This window comes from Episyrphus balteatus, chromosome 3, assembly GCF_945859705.1.
Source record: "Episyrphus balteatus chromosome 3, idEpiBalt1.1, whole genome shotgun sequence".
NCBI classification, from domain to species: domain Eukaryota; kingdom Metazoa; phylum Arthropoda; class Insecta; order Diptera; family Syrphidae; genus Episyrphus; species Episyrphus balteatus.
Window position 1 is genome coordinate 120113976 of NC_079136.1, and position 19737 is coordinate 120133712.

The 19737-nt window shown below is 29.6% G+C and overlaps 1 protein-coding gene across 4 annotated transcripts in view; it reads left to right on the plus strand.

Moving 5' to 3' along the window:
- The first annotated feature begins 2788 nt into the window (after positions 1–2788).
- Positions 2789–19737, plus strand: part of LOC129916599 (trissin receptor) — a 152297-nt gene continuing 135348 nt past the window's right edge. For 2 of the 4 annotated variants that reach the window (XM_055996629.1, XM_055996630.1), the window contains exon 1: positions 2789–3613. The gene's annotated coding sequence lies outside the window, so the exon portion shown is untranslated. The remainder of the gene's footprint in view (positions 3614–19737) is intronic. The other 2 variants (XM_055996631.1, XM_055996632.1) reach the window with 1 other exon arrangement.

Sequence of the window (19737 nt, forward strand, 5' to 3'; positions counted from 1 at the left end):
ACACGTCCCGGACATGTCCCAGACACGTCCCGGACATGTCCCGGACACGTTCCGGACATGTCCCGGACACGTTCCGGACACGTTCCGGACATGTCCCGGACACGTCCCGGACATGTCTCGGACATGTCCCGGACACGTCCCGGACATGTCCCGGACACGTCCCGGACATGTCTCGGACATGTCCCGGACATGTCCCGGACATGTCCCGGACACGTCCCGGACATGTCCCGGACACGTCCCGGACATGTCTCGGACATGTCCCGGACACGTTCCGGACATGTCCCGGACATGTCCCAGACACGTCCGAAGGACACGTTCAGAACATATCCCGGAACATGTCCGGGATATGTCCGGAACGTGTCCGGGACGTGTCCGGGACATGTCCGGGACATGTAAGGGACATGTCCGGGACATGTCCGGGACGTGTCCGGGACACGTTCCGGACACGTTCCGGACACGTTCCGGACATGTCCCGGACATGTCTCAGACATGTCCCGGACACGTTTCGGACATGTCCCGGACACGTCCCGGACATGTCTCAGAACATGTCCCGGACACGTCCCGGACATGTCCCGGACATGTCCCGGCCACGTCCCGGACATGTCCCGGGCATGTCCCGGACACGTCCCGGACACGTTCCGGACACGTTCCGGACATGTCCCGAACATATCCCGGACACGTTCCGGGACATGTTCGGAACGTGTCCGGGACATGTCCGGGACGTGTCTGGGACATGTCCGGGACATGTCCGGAACGTGTCAGGGACATGTCCGGAACGTGTCCGGGACATGCCCGGGACGTGTCCGGGACATGTCCGGGACGTGGCCGGGACATGTCCGGGACATGTAAGGGACGTGTCCGGGACATGTCCGGGACATGTAAGGGACGTGTCTGGGACATGTCCGGGACATATCCGGGACGTGTCCGGGACATGTCCGGGACGTGTCCGGAACGTGTCCGGGACATGTCCGGGACGTGTCTGGGACATGTCCCGGACATATCCCGGACACGTCCCGGACATGTCCCGGAACGTGTCCGGACATGTCCCGGACACGTCCCGGACATGTCCCAGACACGTCCCGGACACGTCCCCTACATGTCCCGGACATGATCCTCGAAAATGTTTTTTTAATATTTGAGTTTTTCAACAATTAAAAAAAATATCAATATGACCACACAAACATTGAAGTCTTTTCAAAAATAAGATACCCCACATGACAATCTTAAAATTTTGAAAGAACAACAATAAACGTTCTCGTATATTGTTCTCATTTGGAAACTAAACTCTGATGAAATATTTGTAACCAAATCTTCCAAAATATTTATTTTCAATTCAATATTTAGGTTTGTTAGATGGTTTCCAATTTTTGCAAAGTTTAATTCCCATCTCTTATTTAAAAAAAAAATGGTTTAAATTTCAAGCTTATTGATTACAATTCGAAGACAATTCAAGCTGATTGCTTCTGTAATAAAGACCCCTGAAAAGAAAAACACACTTCACAAACATTTCAAAGTAAATAATGTGCTAAATCAACAAAAAAAAAAAAAACTCTTTAGTCGACTTAAATTTTAGATCTAATTCTTTATGCTTATTAGAATGTGCTACCTTAATAAAATAAATGAGTTTTTTTTTAAATCCGTTATATCTACATATCTATTCGTTTTTGCGGGCTTTATAAGCGAAAAAAGGCTTACTTATTACTTTAAATGCCCTCACTCGTGTTGAATAAAGGCGAATCGTGTCATTTTCAAAAAGGATTTTCAAAAGTAATGTGCATCTTTTTCCAAAGTGAAGCAAATCGCATTTTCAGAATTTACGCTCCTCATTTGTCAAAAGTAACTTACGTCATTTTCAAAAGTAACGTGCGTAATTTTTCAAAAGTGACGCACGTCATTTTCAAATGTGACTGTGTCATTTTAAAATTGACGTGTAAAATTTTCAAAATTGACGTAAATCAGTTTTCGAAAGCAAAGTGCTTAATTTTCAAAAACGTGCGTCATTTTTTTAAATTGACGCTTGTCATTTTCAAAAGCGACGCAAATCAGTCGCGACGCACGCATTTTTAGAATTTACGCTCCTCATTGTTAAAAAGTAATGCACGTCATTTTCAAAAGTGAGCGATTGATATTGCTCTTATAATGTATTTACAATAAAAGCACATTTTTCTCAATTAAAAATTTAAATGTGCTTGCCATTAATATCTCTGCCTATAGAAATATTCTTGTAAACAAACACCATTATTGTTACGCAACAGTTTGTTCTGCTTTCATGCTCTGGCTCTCTATTTTTTGCTCGAAAATCAAACAAAAAAAAAACAAAATTCAACCTAACCTAATTCTTTTCATATATAATAACACGATGAGCATCCAAACAAAAATTCAATAGAAAATTTATTGCGCATACGCCATAGTGAACCCGGCAATTCTGTGCCTTTCTCACACCATTCATATTCTATTCCCTATTTTATACGGTTCAAGTTCAATATTATGCATCAAAAATAGAAACCACGTGGTTGATATTTTTTTTTTTTTATAAACAAATGCACATGTTGAATTGAATATATAAATGGAGGAGGAGGATTTCCGTTCAATGCGCATGTTTTGTTATTATTACTCAAAATTCCCGCCAAAAACAATTTGAATGAGATGGCAATATTAACAGAGATGTAATTTCACGGTGTGATATATATGTTTTTGTGGCCATAGAGAATTCAGGATTAAAATGTATACAAAAGGGCTTTGGTATTGTCGGTTAAGGAATTCATTCGGAGACGAGGAAAGATTCAGTCTGTAATTGTCATTCGAGTTGTACGGTTGATTCTCGTGTGAATTGCAATAAAACACCGGTGCATTTTACTGTCTTTTTTTGCTTAAATCTCAACACAAAAGAAAAAAAAAAATCGAACAAAAGAATTTTTTTCGCCATTGTGGATGCAGCATTTTTCTGTTCGGGGGTGAATTGTCCGGAATGTCATTGTATATTTCTTGTCTTGTCGAATTAATGTTTTTGCGATAGAGCGTGTTGGCCAAAAGAAGTGTTGACGGTAAAGTTCAGTGTTGTCACACTGACACTTGAAAGAAAATAGCGTCGGTGGTTTGTTTTTTTTTTGGTCTTGGTTGTCTGTTGTTTTTTTGTTTTTCTCTGGTGCCATTAAAGTTTCTTGTTTCACGAAAAATAAAAAAAAAAAAAAAAAAATGGCTTAAGTGTGGTTAAGGGAAAAAGATGGTCCTTTTCCGTGTCGAAATGGATTATTGCATTTTTATGAAATTTCACGCAAATTGTATTAAATTTTATATTTTTTGAGTGGAATTGAAAATGTTGGTTAAAAAATTTAAAGTGATTTTTTGATGAGGTATTAAAAATTGATTGAGTTAACATACTCGAATAATATTTTTCTGTCGAAGAAGCAATTGAAGTGTGCACTGAATATAAAAAAATTGTTTGTGTGAGGTTATTTTTTTCTGATTTTTAAAAAGTTCAGTGAGCTGGATGTGTTGAAAAAAGGAAAATAAAAATAAATACAAAATATTTTTCAGTTTATGGATGTTTGGGATATTTTCGTTGTTCTTTTTTCACATAACGGATTAAGACAAGTGGATTATTTATTTGATGGTGAGTTGTTGTTTTTTTTTTTCAATTTAAATATTTTAAAGAATAAATCACCTTGTAAGCCTTAAGGGGGTTAGTGTTACTTGTATATTGTGAACCTGTCAATTGATTTATCTGTCAAAGGATAAAAAATAATGATGACACTGACTGACTGTAATTTTTTCTTCTTAGTTTGTCATGGTGGTTTTTCAGATTTTTAACACATTTGGTAAAATGATTTAGGGCCAATCTATTCACTCTCCATTATATTTAAAGTCTCCATTAGAAATTAAAAATCTGTCAAATCGCAAACAAATTTTAAAATTTCCCTTTTTAAATGGTGACTTTAAATTTAATGGAGTGTGAGTAAATTGGGCCTTAGATAATTAGGAAATTAGATTTTTTAAGCTAGAGAAGTAAAACTCAAGGAAACTGAAAAATTAAAAAGAGATGATTTCATACATACATCATAGGTATATAAAATAAAGTAGTTTTAAAAAACTTTTTATTCGATGTTATTTTAAATTTTGAGCTGTAAAGGATATTCAATTTTCGTTCGACCAGGGAATCAACTTCGTCTTTATAATTAATTTTTCAAAATTGCCATTTCCTATCTTTTTTTACGAAATCAAAAGTGATTTTTAACAAAATTCCTTTATTTAAAAAAAAAAAATTGTATTAAAGGGGTTCATCTGAGAACATAATGTTTATGTTACAAATAAAGTAAATAATTTTACATATAGGTATTATATTCACAAATCTGTAGTAATTATTACAAATACATTTTGTATTGTGCTGTAAGCAAAATGGTTTAATTTACGTACATTTGTACATTCTTTGATTCTCTTCGACTCGCGAAACCTAGTTGAATCTAAAGGAAGATGACTAAAAGCGGTATAATTTAAAAAAGCTTTTATAGTTTTGACCCATTACACTGTGCTACAAAATAAAAAAAAAATACACCCTAGAGATTACATAGTGTAGGCTCTTTGTATGGTCGAATAATGCATAAAAATATTTTTGTTATATTTTTGGAACCCTCCATTTTTTTTTTTCAATTTACAAAAAACCATTTTTAGATTACGATGTAATCTATCAATATCTAAGTCATTTTTTTTAACAATTCTCAATATGTTATATGTTTTTGGAAAGAGGATTTTCAGACCTTTTGAATGATGTATAGAAGTCTTTTGTTTAAATAAATTAAGTGTAGGTTTTTATCCCATAAATCTTGAAAAAGTGATTTTTTTCTCAATTTTTTTCAACTTTACCCAATTTTTTTTGGAAAATAAACCAAACAAAAAAATAGAGTAAGGTTATATTCTGAAAGAATATACATTTAAGCACAAATTGGCGTATTTTTTGTATTGAATTTGACCAAAACTGCGGAATCTATGCTACTTTTTCGTAAATAGAAAATGTGGCTTTTCATGATATGGAATTGCAAGCTGCACAGGTGTTCGTTATTTTAAAATAATAAGAATTTCTATGCTCCTAGGATCTTATATGGTTGGAAATAAACTAAAAAAAATATTCTTCAAGTTTCAAGTCTCTAACTTAATTCTAACCCGTGCCGCCAAGCGGTTGAAGTTTCTTATGGGAATAACATGGGGTCTCTTGGATCTTGTTCGATCAATCTTAAATTCCAGCCAAACCATTTGTTCAAAAAATTTAAAACTTTACAGGCACAAATTTAATAAGTGTAGCTAACATTTTTCAGATTTTTAATTGTTCTAATTTCAGAGATTTAGCTTGTTAAAAAAGTCATTTTTTTCAGACTTTTTCAAAAATCACGTTTAATGCCAAAAAATTAAAAAACATACCTAAATTTTTATTCATAAATAAGCATAGCATGTATATTTAAAATGCATATTCAATTCATAGTTATATGAAAAATTTGTTGTGTATTCATTCTTCAACTCACATCGATATTCAAAAAACGTGTTCCCGATTTAAGAAAAAGTACTGTAGTAAATATGTAAATAAAAAACTAGTTAATTATATAACTTTGAATTAAATATAAATTTTAAATATACATACTACGCTTATTTGTGAATAAAAATGTATGTTTTTTAATTTTTCGATTCAAAATTCGAAATTCTGGTTTTCGAACTTCTGCTTTTTATCGAAAATTCTGTTTTTCTAAATTCTTTCTAAAAAAAACTAAATATAAATTACACTGGTCGGCAACGAAAATAGAGCAGGAAGCAAACCCTACTTTTCTAAAGGATTTTTGTGTCCTGAGTTCGAATCCGAAGCCAAAATTTCACTGGCGCGTCACGTTTTCGAAATACTTGAATATTAACAGGTCAAAAACGCGTTTTTTTTTGGTACATTTGACGTCAAATTACATCACAGTTAAGTTATATGCAATCTCGAAACGCCATATTAAAACGTCCTTAAGGTACTTATTTTTTTTTTTCAATATTATTTTTTTCTTGAAGATATTGAAAAAAGAAATTTATGATAAATACCTCAAAATCTTGCTTGTTTTTTCCAAAGTAATAAATGGTTCTTTGAACCAAATTCCAGTTTGCGTCTTCTGATTTGGACTTAAAAAAAGCAACATATTACGGAAAAATATAATATTTTTGACTAAACATCAAAAAGAACTTAATTGAAAATAAGTTTTTGGGAGTTAATTGCGGAAATAGTGATGAGTGTAGCTCAAAACTAGACGTGATAGAATAAATCTGTAAACAGTTTTGAATTCAGCACACTAAAGTCAATTCAAATCACCTTACATACTTCTTGCTCCCGACTTTTTTTTTTGTTTTTTTTTTGCCGACCAGTGTTATTATTCATAAATTAATTACTTTTTTCAATTTTTTGTAAAAGTTTCTAGTTAGCACAATTATTGGTTCTTGAAAAATATTATAAAAATTGTAGGTATTTTCAACCAAAACCTAAGATTTCTGCATCATTTTTGTAAGTCATGTCAGTAGTAAAAACCATCGAAAAATACTTTTGAAATTTTAACCTTACTACTCGCCTAGCTTTCAACAAGTGATGTGATAAAACTTGACGTTCAGATGAAAAAGTTAAGGAAATTCAAAAATAAGTGAAAATAAAAAATAAGTGACAAATTAGTTAAAACTCTCCAAATTACCTATCTGCAATGTTTTAACAACAGCTGTGTATTGAAAAGCGGGTGACAATGGTGCAGTGGATGTAGTGCTTGACTGCTAACCTCGAGGTTGTGGGTTCGAGTCCTACCTCAGGCAGCATTCTTTTCTTTATCCCCCAGATTGGAAGCCACCCGTGGGATTATATGAGATAATAATCATCTTATTCTCAATTCACTGTTCCAACAAAAAATTCTTTCCTATCTTTCTATTCCTTCTGACTAGTACCGTGCAGTATGCATTTAAAAGACCTTAGGTCTTGCAGGCATATAGTTAAAATTATTATTATTATACAGGGTGTCCCACAGTCACCGCCCCAAATGAAAACCATGGATTCCTGAGGTCATTTTAAGTCGAAAAACTTATGAGGTAATTTTCTCGTTTTCATCCCGTTTTCGAGTTACCACGGTTTTTATGATTTTTGCTCTCTTGTCCTTTTACTGGCCTTATCTTTGCCAAACGACGTTTGATTTGAAAGATTTTTTTTACAACCAATCAAGAATTTATTACAGTTTTAGTTTGTCTCAAAACTTTTTTTCTGCGGACAACCGTTTTTCCACAATTTTGCATCAAACACAATTTTCTTCGTTTTTTAAGTTGTTTTTTACACTTTCATATCATTTAAGTCAAAAAAACACGTTAATGAGTATTAATTTTTTGTGCTTTTTTTTAAAGCCCAGTTTATTTTTATAAAAAAAAATAAGTTTTATTTCATAAAAAAGGCTACTCAAAGTAATTAAAAAAAATAAACAAACTGAGTGAATTAAAAACAAAAAATAATTTTTAAATAAAAATTAATTTAAATGAACTAAAAACTTTTTCTGAGCTTTATCTATTTGTTCTTTTCTTAACCACAATAGCTCAGAAAAAAATATTCTCCAAGTTTCAAGTCCTTTATGGCAAACCGAGGCGACTTAATTTTTCATATTATATTACATTACAGGTAGTTTTTGAAGTTTATTCAAAAATTCTGTAAAACTGTAGAAGTTGATAGAAAATTTTGAAAATTGACAAATATCTTGTGCTCTTAAAGTAGTGCATGAGTGTTTAATATAATCCAACATTACGATGATGGATATGTCCGTAAAGGTGGTTTTCGTCTGTTGTGTGTCTGTTCGTTAGTGCGTTTTTTTACTTGCGATATAGGTACTATATATCAAGTTATGCATTCGTACAAAGAAAAAAAGTTGAGATGACATTTTTCCATGACATTACGATGGTAGACAATGCCAAAAAAGTGGGTCCCGGAAGTCCGTCTGTCTGTCTGCCAGTCTGTCAGTCTGTCTGTATAGGAAGCTACAGCCTAAACGGAGGGACCGATTAATGTCAAACTTGGTATGTAGCGTTATTTGGCGACTCTCCAGAGGGGTTTTTGGAATTAATTTTTTTGGGCCAAAATAACGGTACTTGTCATATACCGATTTTAGTAAAATTCAAATATCTTAAAAAACGGCTCTAACGATTTTGTTTAAAAAATTCAAATGTTAGTTTTAAGCTAAGGTCTATCTTTTAATGAAAATTTTTTTTGAAAATCATTATTAACGGTACCTGCCATAGAACCGTTTTTTTTTTTCAAATCCGATTTTCTCCCAAACTGCTTATTCGATTTCAACGAAACTTTTTTTTGAAAAAGCCAAAAATAAAATTTTGAAAAAAATAATTTTTAGATTTTTAGAAAAAATTTTGAAATTTTTTTTTTTGAAAAATCAAATTTTCGAAAACGGGACATTGAATTTTTTTGAAATTTTGTTTTTAGATGTTGATTAGTGATTTCTACAAAATGGCATACCAATTTTATTTTAAAACTTTTTTCTCAAAAAATTATTTATAAAAAATTAGTTTTTTAAAAAACGGCTCTAACGATTTTGAAAATTTTTTTCTAAAAATGCATGTTAATATATCAATCAAAACTGCATACTTGTTTTGGAGGGCAATTTAATTTCAGATTTTATTTTTTTTTTTAACGAATTTTATTTTTTTTCCAAATTTCTATATAAAAAGTCTTAAAAATTTAAGCAACTTTAACTCTAAGAGCAAGTTCGTGCGACCCAGTCGTGCATTTTATTTTTTAAAGATATTGCAATTTTTTTTCGAAAACGGCTCTTACTTAATAATCTTAGTGACGATAACAGAACTGCGTTTTTTTTTAGTTTTTCTCTGAAAGTTTGGATAGCTGAAAAATGGCGTTGTCGTTTTTTGCGGAAAATTTACATATTTTTCCCTTGATCTTGTATATTTCTCCAAATTCTGAACCAATTTTTTTCAAAATGTACAGCCACATATTTGTTAAGATTTCTAAAAATAAAATTTTTTAAATTTTCAAAAATAGCTTTGAAGAAAAAATGTATAAAATAAAATTTTTTTTTTCTCCTGATATCTTAACCTAAAGCTTTAATTTTCAATGATTATATATAAAAGAGCAACAAAAACTATTGATGTATTTTGATCACTCACAGTAAACAGAGAAAATAAAAAAAAAAAAAATATATCTGTTTGAAAATATACCAAAACATTTTTTATTAAATCCAATGACTACAATCATTGTCGTCTGATGGGTGGCTTTAGCGAGGTTGTCATCATATAAATATTCAACTAAGTAAGTACAAAACAACCTATTATCATCCTTTAAGAAAATAAAACCTAATAGCTTGTGTCGAGTTAACATTGAACGCATATACAATTTTATAAAAACAAGACACAAAACATACTCATATTTTGTTTTCCATTTATTATCCTTTTATTCTTTTAATAAAGAGAACAAAATAATATTTTTTTTTTTTTTTTTTTTAAGTTGACATATTTTATGAAAAGAAAATGATTTTCCTTTACCAAAAACACGCATAAATGTGTTTCTTATAATAAATTATAATTGATATGCTTATCGGAAATAATAATAAAAAAAAAATAAACACAAACAAAAAACTTTTCGATGTGATTTTAACCTTAAGTGGGCAGAATCCTTAATGTATCTTATTATGGAAGACAAACAAACCCATCAAATCAATGTCGAAAACCATGGGAACATACATAAAGTAAATAGCCGTATTGTGGACCTGCCTGAAATCTAAATGGCATTCAGGAAAGATGCGAACATTATATGTCCTGCATATAAATTTTTATGAATAGAAAAAATTCGGTTAATAGATATTTAGGGGTGGTATAATCTATTGAATTACATTTACAAGACAAGAATATTGAAACAATAAGAAATTGTTGTATCGAAATGATAAAATTTGCACCTTAATGAATTTTTATTTGACCTCATATTGAAAAATAGGTGTTTTAAAGTGGTATTGAAAGTGGTCGTTATCCAGCGATGTTATATGGGAATTCAAACAGTTTTTTTTTTTTACTTAAATTGTATTAAAATTTAAAAAAATCATCACAAAACTGCAAACGAAAAATATAAATTAATTTATGAGCAGTATAATTTTTCATTTTATCAAATGATTCAAACTGTATAACTTTTTAGTTAAGATTTTTTCATTATTTTCTTGTTTCCTTCTTAAAAGTCACAAGAAGATAACGAGAATCATATACTATCCTTAAAAATGAAGAATAATTACATTGATTTTGTTTCCATAAAAGCTCTAAAAATTTCCATAAACTCATACAATTTGAATGCCATAAAAAAATTCAAATATCTAAAAATCCTCTTGTATCACTTAATAAAAAAAAATAATAATAAAACTCTAAAATAGGTATATTTAAAAAGTTGTCAAGCTTCTGGAAAGATAAAAAATAATATCTTTCACATAAAATAACTTTTGTGAGGAACATAAAATTGAATTTGTATTTATTTTGATATAATGTGAAAAAATCCTTTTTGATTTAATGGCCTTGAGATATTCTCAGAAAAAAAAAAGAAAATAAAAAGAAAAAATAATATCCGTAGCAGATTTGTCAAGGATTTTGATTTAATAGCTCTGAAATTTTGTCTACATAAAATGAAAAAAAAAAAAAAACAACATCTTTTACAGATTTGTCAAGGATTTAAGATTGAAAGCAACCTTGTTTTTAGGTATATTGCTTCATAAATAAATAGATAAATGAGACAATAATATAAAAACAATTTATTCTGTCACATCAATCGAAACAAAGTTGATGACTGATTGGAACTCAAGAACTAAATCATCCTTTTTGTCTGGAAAGTGAACTTGATTATACCCATCAATTTTTAAAAAAAAAATGCATTGTTTACCGAGGTGAAAATATCCCTTAATTTCAATAATTTCATTATTTTAATAAAATTTGTAATATTATAGTGGTAAAACATTTATACCTGAACTGAAGAATGGGGATAGTAGACTCAAACTTAACTTAACTATTTTACTTTAAAAGAAAAAAAAAAAAACACTAAGAAAGATATTAAAATGAATTAAATGTCCTTTTATAAGGCATTCTTTTTGCTTTATAAAAAAACATGTCTTTTAAAATTAATTCTGTGGTAATAAATTAAAAGAGCTTATGTCGACATAAGTGAAAATCGATTTTATTTGCTTAACATGTTCACCTTTTGTTTAGCTTTGTTTTAGTCTGGCTCTCATTTCTCTACGCAAAATATAAACCGTTCAATTTAAAAAAATCATAGTAGGATAAGTTTTTTTGGACAAAAACTGCATTTGCATAATAGCTTATGTATATGTTGAAATAAAATCGTCCAAATCTTAAAAAGAATAAATTTGTGTTCTTATGTCGACTTAAGCCATTTTTAAAAATTGCATTTTGAACCAAAACCAATTTTGCAAAACATCTTAAGTAACATAAGCTGTTTTGTTCCTTGAAATGTCCGCCAAGGGAAAAAAGGAGCGAGAGTGAAGCAGGCTAAGAGGTTGAAAAAAAAATATGCATAAAAGTAGTAGATACCTAATTGATTTTGGTAATATTTTTTTATAACCTAAAAAATATTAAGAAAAAAAACAAAAAAATATTTTTTTTTGGTTATTTATTTTTATCTTTAACAAAAATAATTAGATTTTTATAAAATTTTATGTTTAAAATAAGATTTGTTTTTGTTTGAAGCGAAATTTTAATTTTTGCATTGTTCATGATTACCAGGGTAAATAAACCCTTCTCTACCATACTTTTTTACTTGCGATATAGGTACTATAGGGCAAGTTTAGGATTCGTAAAAAAAATCGAACTCGAGATAACAATTTTACATGACATTACGATGATGGAGAATGCCAAAAAAGTGGGTCCGGCAATTCTGTCTGTCTGTCTGTCTGTGTGTCTGTCTCTATCTATAGCTGCAGCCTAAACAAGTGAAGTGATTTTCTTCAAACTTGGTAGTTAGCAGTTTTTGGCGATTCCCTAGAGGGGAAATTGAAATTTTTTTTTTTATGACCAAAACTAACGGTACCTGCCATATAACGGAAATAGAAAAGTTAATTTTTTTCAAAAACGGCTCTAACGATTTTGATTAAAATTTTTGTGTGTAGTACTACACATAAGAGCCAACTTTTTAAATAAAAAAAATATTTTTTGTACCGTTATTAACGGTACCTGTCATAGAACGGTTTTTTTCGTTTCTGAATATCTCGTACAACATTAACCCGATTTAAATGAAAATTTTTATACAAAAGTGTGTAAGTAAAGATAATATTAAAATTTTAGAAAATTTTCAAAAAACGCATTTTTGGTTTTTTTTAAAATATTTCAAAATTTTTTTTTGAAAAATCAATTTTTTGAAAACGGATCAATGAAAAATTTTGAAATTAATTTTTTATGTGTGAATTAATTATTTCTTAAAAATGGCATACCAACTTTTTTTTAGAAAAATGTTAAAAAAAGTTTATACATAAAAAATTATTTTTTTAAAAAACGGCTCCTACAATTTTCGAAAATTTTTTTCTAAAAATACCTTTTTATACAAGAAATAAAATGGCATATATTTTTTTTTTTTAAGATAATTTAAAACGGAGTTTAATTAATTATAAAAACAGATTTAATTTTTTTATACTATGAAATTTCTTCAAAATATCAAATTTTAAATTTCTTGAATAAAAAGCTTTAACATTATAGTTACTTTAAGCATAAGAGCAAGTACGTGCGGCCCCAGTCGTGCAATTTATTTCTTCTTATTTTGACTCAACCTACAAGTCTTATTTTATGCAAATCATATTGTGTGTTGGTGCAAGATGACTGCAACTCAAGATGGAGACACAAATTGGCTTTCATATTTTTGTATTTAGGCCATTTTTTTTAGACACCCTGTTTTCATCAAATTTTATATTATTATTATTTTCAGTAGGAAGGATTCCTTTTTCTAGTTTTGTGTCTTAAATAGCATTAATTTTTTAGTTTTAATTTTTAAAAATTTTAAGAATTCATTTGCAGTGGTGGCAAAATAATTAGAAACGTTCTCCTTTTTTTACAAAATGTTATTTTTTTCCTACTATAAATACAAAATATGTTATATGTTACAATCCTTGTAACATTTTAGGAAAAAAATTTTAAAATTTATCCAACAAAAGTTTTCTGTTTTAAATAGCATTAATTTTTTAGTTTTAATTTTTAAAAATTTTAAGAATTCATTTATGTGGGAAACCGACGAAGTTACGAATACCAGAGTTACGGGCGACAGAGTTACGAGCGTCAAAGTTACGCGAAACCGAAGTTTTCTAGAAAACTAGAGTTACGAATTCTAAAGTTATGTTAAGCTATGACATGTGATTTTTGGGTTGGTAACAATTGCGAGGAACGATATGGAATTATGGAAATACAAACAAGAGATTAACATTTTTCTCATTGGTCAGAACTAAATGAGTAAAGCGAAAATGGGTGTTATTTAATCTTGTAAAATTTTGATTGGATAGGTATAGATATATGTACATATATGGTTTTGTTTTTGTGAGAAGATCGCAAAAACGTTGAAATAGAAAAAAAAAAACATAAGCATACTTATGTAAGTTTGGGGGACATAATTGAAATTAACTTCTTATTTGTCCAACTAATATTGCACCTACGTATCGATATTCTCTTATTTATGTTTCCATAATTCCATATCGTTCCTCGCAATTGTTGCCAACCCAAAAATCAAATGTCATAACTTAACATAACTTTAGAATTCGTAACTCTAGTTTTTCGTAACTTCGGTTTCGCGTAACTTTGACGGCCGTAACTCTGTCGCGCGTAACTCTGTTATTCGTAACTCCGTTACCATTTCCATTTATGTATATAAAATAAAATCTTAGATCTTCATTTATAATACCTAACAAAATTTGAAATCAATAACTTAAATTTTAATTTCGAGCTAAAAAGGTTTCTGATTCAACATTTAAAAGTTATGATTTACCAAAAAATAAAAAAAAAAAAAAAAAATAGAATATGAAAATTGAAAGAATAAAGTTTCAAAATTATTAGCCTAAAAATACTATTTAAGGCCACATTAATTCTAACCTTGGGATAAAAGGAGGTAATAATTTAAATTATCATCTTACCGGGTTCTTTCTCTTGATTTTTGAGAAAAAAAGCAAGCTTTTCAAGGGAGTTTTCGATGTTGGATTTTAAGGATAAATGAAATTGTTTTTAAACTTTGTTTTGAGAATATTACACTTCAATATAGACTTGGTATATGAGAGCATGATGCCAAATTTATGTAGGTATATAATATTATCTCAAGGCAAAAATTAAGAACCACCACAATGTAGAGGGTGTGTGTAATTTAAGGGAGAATTGTCGAATGAAGATGAGTATGAACAAGGGTAGCGTTTCAAAAATCAACATACCTACTCCAAAAATTGTTGAAGAACTTTGCTTTTGTTTTGAAGTAAAAAAAAGTTTTTTTTTTGTTTTTTATTTTTGAAATTTATATTCACACTTCTACTTGTGAAGATATAAACGCAATGAGGGATGAAAGGTTTGATTAAAAAGTTTCGTTGGGTGTTTGTTTAGTTGTGGCACTTTTGGATAAAGTTTTAAGGAGAATTTTTTTTTTGTCTCGATCTCTTGTTATTTTTTTTGCTGTTGTTATTTTTCTTTGAAGAACCATCAAACAAACAAAGTTAGTATATAATTTTTATGTATGAGGGCAATCAATTTCACAAATTGTCTTCGTTAACAATTTGGGATGCCTAGGCAATATGAAGTTTATTGAACTGCTGCTAGGAATGAATGTGACTATTCTATACTCAAACAATGGACTTGAACATCAGTTAATTAAAAGTTTTTTGATATTAAGTTGATGTTGATGAAGAAGATGTTGGATGGAAACTATTGGTCAACGGACAATCTGTCTTAAAGTTTTCACTCCATAAATAAAGTTCTCTTTAGCCCCATTTTAATGTTTGATATTTAAAAAAAATCAAACTGAAGGTTTTATGGTAAATTCTTCTTATTTTTGCTTTAAAATTATGTTAATTTAAGATTTAATACCAAGTTGGTGATAAATTCTCTCGTATAATTTATTTTAATTGATATAAAAAAAAAAATTATTTTTTAATTTTAATAAATCGCGATTATTCGTGACAAAAAATGGAAAAAAACAAAAATAATCTTTATAGCCAGCAGGTGGGATTGGGTCAACTCAATTTTGGAGTAAAAAAAAATCAATATGCCATATTGCGAAAGAAAATATTTATTTTATTTATTTTAATTTTTTTTAATTCATCCGGAATTTCTGCATTATTTTTGAGGATGAAAAATATAATGATTATCAATGCCTTACATTTCAATGTAGAAGAGAACTTGTGTGTAAAAACAATTGATTAATACCAATGGCAAACAAAAAAATAACAGACAAAAAGTGCCGTACACAATTAACTATTCCCACTTCTAATTTATTATTATGTGCGTGTATTTCGATCGAATTAAAAACAAGTTTAGAAAACCCTGTTCTGAACGGTTAAGGAGACGGTCATTAAACACCAGTATCCATAATAATAGTTGACACAATGATTTAGCCCCACATACTGCAATTACATTTTCTTTGAGGGCGCTATTGGAAGTTTTTTTTTCAAAACACTATTGCCTAGTACATTGTACATATTTGTGAACCAAGTCGTGAAGTGAATCCATATAATTTTTTTTCGCTCTTGTGAACCTTCGCGATAAAAAAAATTTTAGAGTTTTTATAAATAACTTTTTTGAAAACTAATTTTTGAAATAAAATTGGTATGCTATATTATACTAAAATTGATCAACACTTTTTAAACCAAAATTTAAAAACAGTTCAATGTTTTCAAAACTTTGATTAAAAAAAAATTTTTTTTTTACAAAATTTTATTATTTACCTATGTATATTAATGCTACATAAGTTCGGTGAAATTGAATAATAATAATAATTTAAAAAAAATCAAGAGATAAAAATTAATAACACGGTGTTACAAAAATGAGGTTTTAAAATATACGCGGGCGGAGACCTATCAGGTTTTGTAGAGCTAGTCGCACTGAATACGAAACGGTATTTGAAAATCCCCTAACACCCCCAAAATCTGGAGTTACGGGCAAAAAACGGTTTTTTGGACCTTCACCCATTGAAAAAATTCTAGCTTCGACAATTTTTTACCCATTTTTGATTTTTTTACAGTTTCTGATAGAAGATAAATATACCTTTTTAACAAGGTATAAAACATGTAACTCGGTTAAACCACTTAGAATTTATAAGATGTCAAAGTTCAAAAATTCAATTATTTTTGTCATTTGCCCAACTTCGGCATCAATTTAAAGTATATGTTTTCAAAACAACATGCTATTTAAAAAATATATTCTAAAACTATATCTATTTCCCAATTGATCGAGAAATTTTTTTTGAAAATCACTTCAAAATTGGCTTAGAAAAAAAAATTTTTCGATTTCAACCCAGATACAGAAATTCGAACTTTTAGGTATAGAACAAAAATGTTGTTTCGGCACGTAGTAGGATAAGTTGGGCGCCAGGATTTGATGAAAGGTTTTTGTAGAGGAGCTCAATACAAACATTTTTTTTCTTTAGGAGGGGGGTCTATCTCCCCCCGTTTAGGTGGGAGGGGCATTTTTCTAAAAAAAAATTATCAAAATAAAAAAAAATTATTTAAAAACAACGGCAACACTTACAGTAATAAATGATAACATTATCAAAAGGCAAAATTGTGCGTTTGATTTTAATTTTTAAATCAATATAATATTACTAATAGTTTTTGAAATAATCGATTTCAAAGTTAAAAATAGGGGAAAAAATTTTTTTAAAACTCATTTTATACTATTTTTGTCCAGACTGTGAATTTTAGTAAAAAAAATTACTTACACAGAAAACTGCCTCAATTGATTCCTTATCAAACCGTGAAAACTATATATTTCTATGTCTTCTAGTTTTTGGGAAAATTGAAAAATTATTTTATCAGATTTTTCTTTTTTCAAAATATTTTTTGTTTGTATTTGTTTTTATTTTTCAATTTTCTCAAAAACTAGAAGACATAGAAACATATAGTTTTCACTGTTCGATTAGGAATTAATTAAGGTAGTTTTCTGTCTAAGTAATTTATTTACTAAAATTCACAGTCTGGACAAAAATGGTATAAAATGAGTTTTAAAAAATTTTTTTCCCCTATTTTTAACTTTGAAATCGATTATTTCAAAAACTATTGGTTATATTATATATTTATTTAAAAATTAAAATCAAACGCACAATTTTGCTAATGGTATCATTTATAACTGTAAGTGTTGCCGTTGTTTTTTAATAATTTTTTTTTATTTTGATAATTTTTTTTTAGAAAAATGCCCCTCTCACCTAAACGGGGGGAGATAGACCCCCCTCCTAAAGAAAAAAAATGTTTGTATTGAGCTCTTCTACAAAAACCCTTCATCAAATCCTGGCGCCCAACTTATCCTACTACGTGCCGAAACAACATTTTTGTTCTATACCTAAAAGTTCGAGTTTCTGTATCTGGGTTGAAATCGAAAAATTTTTTTTTCTAAGCCAATTTTGAAGTGATTTTCATAAAAAAATATCTCGATCAATTGGGAAATAGATATAGTTTTAGAATATATTTTTTAAATAGCATGTTGTTTTGAAAACATATACTTTAAATTGATGCCGAAGTTGGGCAAATGACAAAAAAAATTGAATTTTTGAACTTTGACATCTTATAAATTCTAAGTGGTTTAACCGAGTTACATTTTTTATACATTGTTAAAAAGGTATATTTATCTTCTATCAGAAACTGTAAAAAAATCGGAAATGGGTAAAAAATTGTCGAAGCTAGAATTTTTTCAATGAGTGAAGGTCCAAAAAACCGTTTTTTGCCCGTAACTCCAGATTTTGGGGGTGTTAGGGGATTTTCAAATACCGTTTCGTATTCAGTGCGACTAGCTCTACAAAACCTGATAGGTCTCCGCCCGCGTATATTTTGAGTGTTACACCGTGTAATTATTATACTGGCCAACAATTTTCAACTTTTTAAAATTTTCCAGAGAGATTTATATCAAATTTTATAGATTTGGGTTCAGTAAGCTCAAAAATAATATTGGTTTCTTTCTAGCAGCTCTAGTTTATGAAATATTTAATTTTTCACATTTGGGGAAATATTCATACTTACAATTTTTAGGTTTTTCTTATTTTGAGGGTTTATTAAAGTTTTCCAGAAAAAATTATGTTAAACTCAATGTATTTGGAGTCAGTTAACCTAAAAATCACATTCATTTTTTTCTAGAAGCTCTATTTTTTGAAATATTTTAGTTTTCCACATTTTGGGGGTAATTTCGTACTTATTTTATAGTTATGCTTATTTTAACTGTTTGTTAACATTTTCCAGAAATTTTTCTTATCGAACCTAATGTATTTGGGTTCACTAAGCTTAAAAATCACACTGGTTGCTTTCTAGGAGCTCTATTTTTTTTTTTTATATATTTTAATTTTTCACATTTTTGGGGTAATTTCATACTATTTTTTTTAGATTTCATTATTACAAGCGTTTTCAAAGTTTTGTTGGAAAAATTTGTTTCGAATGTAATATATTTCGGTTCAGTAAGTAAAATAAATATGCAAAAAAAAAAAAATTTCTATGAATTTTCATTTATGTATGAATAATTTAAAAAATAGAGCTGCTAGAAAAAAACTAAAGTCATTTTTGGAATTTACACCCTAAATTTAGTAAGAAATGATAAACAACGGTCTGGAAAATTTTTGTGTGTTGGGCAGTGAATTGATTTTTTTTAACAAAATCTTCAACGATTTTTGAAAAAAAACTTTTTGTATATGACAGATACTTTTATTTATGGTTCTAAAAGAAATAATTTCAAAAACCTCTCTGTACAATCTTCAAAAACTACTTCACACCAAGACTCATATCCGTTTAAGCTGTAGCTCCTTATTCAGACAGACATTCCCTATCATCGTCATCAAGGCGATACAATGCAAAAGAGTTAGCATAGCATAATTTATTTCCATTTATATTCGACTAACGCAAAACCGAAAGGAAATATGTTTGATCGGTATGTATGTTCGTTTATACATACAGTGCTGTGCAAAACATATGCAACTGTTTCAACTGTTTTTGTATGGAAGGAGGTGTTGTAGGGCCTGTAATATTTTTAGATGATTTGTCAATACATGACTTCAAATTGTGGTTGCATCCTTATTGAATTTTAATAACTTAACACTTTCGTTTGAACTAAATAACGGTTGTTTTCCTATACTATAAAGGTGCGACTTTGTCCGTTAATATGCATATGTTTTGCACAGAAAAATTTTTAATGATTTTTTGTTATTTTATTTTTAAAACCCATTGAAGAATTATTTTTTTTTTTTTTTATAAAAAGTTGAGAGATACAAAGTATATACCTATGCTGCCGTGCTAAGCAAAAAGGGCGCATGAGCCAAAAATCAAAAAATGAGTTAGTGTCATATTTGAAAACGTTAAGCAGCACTTTATTTTTGGGTGAGATAAAAAAATCGTATTTCCAACTTGAAATAGCCCAAAACCGCAAATGAAAAAGGGCACATATCCATTTTCTATCATGATACTAAGCAAAAAGGGCGTATGAACCATTTACTAAGCAAAAAAGGCACAAAAGCCATAATTCTTTGCGTATGTGTCCTTTTTT